Here is a 6,000-nt window from a genome sequence, read left to right as displayed (position 1 = left end):
TAAGAAAACTCAAATTTTGTGCAAGTTTAGACACACTTGTGCTGACCTATTATGGACTGTTCCACAGTCACCTGTGTTATGGTATTCGTTTGTGGGGCAACTCAGGTGCTGCAAAAAGAGTATTTGTTTGGCAAAAAAAGGCCATTAGAACAATTGCAGGCTTACCTACCCAGGCATCTTGTAGAAATAGTTTTGCTGGGCTCCATATTTTGACCTTGGCCTGTATTTATATTTTTCAAAATGTGGTCCATGTAAAGGAAAACTTGAATATGTTTGAGACTCACAGTAATATCCACGGCCATGACACCAGAAGTAAAGATAATCTAATCACACCCAATGTTAGGCTTGATAAATCTTATAAGAGTCACTACTATCAGCAGCTCAAACTTTATAATAAACTCCCCACTACCTTAAAAAACTTGCCATTATCAAGGTTCAAACCAACATTGTGTGACTGGTTAAAGAAAAAGGAATTTTACACCATTGAAGAGTATTTGGCCTGTGATGATTTTGAGGGGATAAATGTAAATAGCTAGGGCTTAGTTCTGTTAAAAATTTTATTTTGTTAATTTTTGTAATTTTAGGCTATGTTGTTCTCATTTTGAACTCAGAACTAAGTGAAAAGATTGTACACCCTGTCCTTCTATTGGTTGAATATTATTAAGTACAAATGTTTAGTACTTTGTATTAGGCAACTAGACTGTATAGTATAGAGAACTGACGAGACCTATTGTAATTTTCTGTGTAATTGCCTAATCGTCAATAAAGATTCTTGATTCTTGAATGAAATATTTAAGTGACTAATAAATGATTCTGATCTGCTGTGATGGTCAAATTGATTCTCCAACATCACGTTACCACTATACAAATAAATGTTAATCTCCTCAAATGACATTCAAGTTGCAGGAATTACGGTTTACTTATAAATTGTCACTCTAATGGTATCTTTAATTTACTGCTCTCCAATATTGAGCCTTTCTCAACACAAAATTAACGCACTTTTCTCATCTTTTGGTTCAAATTTTGTAGCTACAGGAGATAAATCTACAATAACCAACCCACATGGCAAAATGTTACCGTCATGCATTCAAAACAATTATTATGAAATCATTAGTGGCGGAGCTCTGACCTACAACAACCTCAAAACTAACAGACTTTATTGACTTCTTTATGTGCAAAGATAGTAATAATTTATTCCCGTCTGCAAAGAATTCATGGACTTATATTCAGATCACACTCCTGTTCTCAACCTCAACTCTCAACCATCTCTTTTGATACCTAAGCCTTCACTAACCATTGGTTTAAATGACTGGTGTTTTTCAAAAAAATGTAATTCAAAATATAAACTTAGTTACCTTTAAAAATTTCTTCAGATGTAGAGAATGCTGTTAACCTATTGTAATTCAGTCACTGACTTGGCAATCTTAATTACCTCCCAAAAGAATTTCAGTCAAATAATGTTATCTCTTACCCTATACAAATCAGAGAACTTAGTATAAGAGAAACAAAGTACAAGAGGAAAATAGCAGTAAATCCGCTTGAGAGCTGATAAGTTATAAATCGATTATCAAAAAGACTGAAGAAAGAAATAAGCCAGTTTGAAAATGACCAGTGTCAGACATACGTACTAAACTTATCAACAAAGGATAATAGCTTATGACATGAAACAAAACTGATATTAAAGCATTATTCCCAATGTCTTTCTCTATGCCAACGAGATCAAACATGGACAAAACAGATCTTGATAAAACAGAATTATTTTCCAAACCATCATTACTATATCGTTTCTTGGACATTTGTAATTTAACACTTTTGCACAGTAAAAACAAGTAACTTAAATAAACTATTTTTCAATCAAAAGTACTCAGACTTATTACTAGTCCTCTATATAGTCAACAATACAACAATACATCATAACCTGAAAATACATTTAAGATTCAAGAAGTAATCAAAATACTGTATACAAAATTCTATGTTAAGACATCACCTAAACCCTCTGATACAAAAGTTACGAGGTATGTTCAAAAAGTATCACGAATTTTGTGTATTTTCAAAAATTATTTATTTATTTGTGAATATCTATTTTGTCCCCTTCAAAGTAATCCCCCTAGGTTATTATACACTTGTGCCAACGTTTTTTCCAATCTTCGAAGCACTTCAAAAAATAATTTTTTTGTATCTTGTTAAGCTCCTCCTTTGATGCCGTCTCTATCTCGTCAATCGTGGCGTAGCGTTGTCCTTTCATGGGCCTCTTCAGTTTCGGGAACAAGAAAAAGTCACAGGGGGCCAGATCTGGGGAATATGGTGGCTGCGATATCATTAGTGTGTTGTTTTTAGCCAAGAAGTCGCGTACAAGCAGCGATGTGTGAGCAGGGGCGTTATCATGGTGCAAAAGCCAATTTTTGTTTTTCCACAAATTCGGGTGTTTCTGGCGGATTGCTTCGCACAAATTGCACATAACTTGCAGGTAATATTCCTTATTCACTGTTCTACCTTGTGGTAAGAACTCATGATGCACCAATCGAAGAAAACTGTAAGCAAAAACTTTCACATTCGACTGAACTTGGCGTGCTTTTTTCGGTCTTGGTTCGTGCGGCAGCTTCCATCGAGATGATTGAGCTTTGGTTTCCACGTCATAACCATAAACCAACGATTCGTCACCAGTTATGACCCTCTGGAGCAAATTCGGGTTGTCGCGGACAGATTCCAATGTATCATTAGCAATGTTCATGTGATGCTGTTTTTGATCGAAATTGAGCAATTTTGGTATGAATTTTGTGGCGACCCGTCTCATGCCCAAATTATCGATTAAAATCGAATGGCACGTGCCAATCGATATGCCTAGGTCCTTGGCAATTTCTCTAACGGTGATTCGATGATTGGCCAATACCATTTTCTTCACTTCATCAATTTTTTTGTCTGTTGTTGAAGTGCTCGGGCGTCCGGCACGCTCTTCGTCGTTCCCATCTTCTCGGCCTTCTGAAAACATTTTGTACCACCGATAAACGTTGCTTTTGTCCAAAGTAGCTTCTCCGTATGCCACAGTCAACATTTGGAATGCATCCTCGCACTTAATTTAGTTTTTAACACAAAATTTGATACAGGTTCTTTGTACCATTTTTTTGAATAGGTAAAAATCGAAGACGAACCAAAACACGTGCAAGCAAAGCAGCTGTCAACAATTAACTGAACATTCAAAATGGCCGAAATTGTCAACATAAGTGAAAGACATATGTACCAACATAACGCCACAAAAAAATCGAAATTCAAATATACGTAACCCGCGAAAATTCAAAATTCGCGATACTTTTTGAACACACCTCGTATTTAGACAACACAAAAGGGTAAGAAGACACCTACACAGGTGGAGCAGAGATCTTTTGGACTAAATATGTATGTGTTTCTATTATCCCTCTTTTCTTTAAATAAACCTGAGTTTGTGCGTGCTAATAGGTTATTAACTAATATCTCCAATTCATATTATTTTGTTTTAATTGTCTATTAAATCATTAATAGTAATAACACTATTTAGATGTGTGTGTACATAAAGACTAGAATAAACAATAACACTGCAATATATAATAAATTCACATTTTTAGATTAAAAACTAAAATGAAAATTTATACAATCTCTGGAGCAAATTCCAAAATGAAAGGATAAATGAGTGTTTTGTTTTTTTTTTTAGTTTTTTGTAACAACTAACAAATTTTATTCATAAATCATAATTATAACTAATCATAAATAACCACATCTACCTCAGTTGATATTTTGATAGAATTTTTATATTTGGTATAGTTCTAGAGAATGTACACCAATAAATAGTTGTATAAATGTATTCAATAATACAATGGAATAAGTATAAAATAATTTTAGCTTGACAATATTGCTAAATAACAACAATTTTCATTAATTTCACGTCATTTTATTCAACAAAAAAGGTAAAACATAGTACTTTTGAAGATTTATTTTCTAACTATAATAAACCTACTTTTTCTTAAATTACAAAATATATATTACCGGTAATGAACCCTTTGGGTGCCAAGGGCCGATATTATCGGCTCACTATATTTAACCAAAGCGTGCCGAGAGCCGATATTTTCGGCCCTTTACGTTTAGCCGAAGTGTGCCGAGAGCCGATGTTTTCGGCCCATTACGTTTAACCGAAGTGTGCCGCGGGCCGATATTTTCGGCTTTGCGATTATATTATCTTTTTAAATCATATAGTAAGCGAATCTTCATAACAGATACATCAAACGAAAGGGGAAGAGTTACTTAACAAATTGATATATAATTTGTTATAGTATAAGGTCCAGGACAGTATGTGTCAAGTGCACCCGGGGTTGCCACCTTGACTGTTTCCCCCGCCACGAGTGTAAATAGACTGAACGTTTATGTAACAATGTATATATTTTATATATAGACATTTCTTTGCATAGTTTTTTATAGACTTAGTAACATTTTTCAATAGGCCTATGCTATAGACTATAGGCACTAAAAAATAGTGAGTGATTGAAGATTGGACTTTTTCTGCCTTTCAATAACTGAGTGTGAGTAAAAGCAAATAATATAAAAAATAGGCTATTTGTCACGATTTTATTTTTGGTGAAGATGCATTAGGGCCCTAACCAATGTTTTTCAACCATCTCAATGCTAGTTTAATAAATATAGTTTTGTTTAGAAAAGTCCTTACAATAACATGCCCTTACATTACATTGTCAATATTTTAGCATTTTAGTCCAAATGTAAAGTTTTATTAAAAATCTTATAAAACTTTTATTTCTCAATATTTCTTTCTGAAATTTTCTATATTGATTCATAATTATACATACTAATGTAAAATGTAACATATGTTTACATAAATAGTAAAATAATATAAGTTTTCTAATAAATTTTTTTTTTAATTTATTTTTTTTAGTTTACTTATTTATATTTTTGGATATTATCATAAAACTTTGTTATTACATAACAGTATATTTCATAACCTACAAAACAAAACAAAAATTGTCCATTTATCAGTATTAGGATAGGAGTTATACAATTTTTAGTCTAACATAACAAAATAGCTGTTTTGTGCTTGGCACACTTGGCTGTTATAGGCCATTTACCACTGGCACTCAGGAAACACCCACAGCTCACATGCATGGCATTACTAAAAACGAATCTTGAAATTTGCTTGGCATCCAAAGGGTTAAAAAAAATTACTCAGTCAAAATGTTTTTGGAATTTTGTAAAGTTGCGTCACTATATTATACAAATAGTAAAACAATTAAAGTACAAAAATAGGGATAGTGGTCTAATGACTAACAAAAATAATAATATGACTAGTTCTTATTTACAAATTTATACATCTTTGATCTTATGACTAGAATTTACATTTTTACAAGGAATGATTTTTTTTCTATCATATTAAACAATTTCCATGGAAACACAATTTGAAACGAACATTACAGGATATAAGATCACAAGTATATAAAATATTCTTTACACTATGTCTTTTAATAATATGTTCATTTTTTGTTTACATTTCACTAACAAAAATTATAAATGATTTTACATCTAGATGACTTTTCGTATTAAAATAGAAAAATTAATTTGGTTTAGATAAGTATTTGCTTTTTTATGATCTCTTCAATGTAATATCTTAAATAGTTCAGCCACTTTTAAAAATAACTAAAAGTTATACAGAAGGGATGTTTTTAAGAGTTGAATGTATAAACATTTTTACAGTACTAGTTCAAAGTTAATTTTATTTATTGTATTTAAGTAAAAAGTATTAAAAAACCACTCTAAATTTCTAAACTAAGAAAATATATAAATATTAGTTTACTTTGTGTTCAATTGTAACAGTCTAAGTAGAAACTCACTAAACGTTAATTTTATTCAACAAAGAACATACTGTAATGAGCAGGAGAATTAGTGGTTTGTTGCTATAATAATTTTCTATGTAGAAAGATGTACAGTTGACAAAAAAATATATGAAGAAAATATTTGTTGTTAACC

The sequence above is a fragment of the Homalodisca vitripennis genome, chromosome 3 (genome assembly GCF_021130785.1).
Source record: "Homalodisca vitripennis isolate AUS2020 chromosome 3, UT_GWSS_2.1, whole genome shotgun sequence".
Taxonomy (NCBI): Eukaryota; Metazoa; Arthropoda; class Insecta; order Hemiptera; family Cicadellidae; genus Homalodisca; species Homalodisca vitripennis.
Note: the sequence above shows the minus strand (reverse complement) of the source record.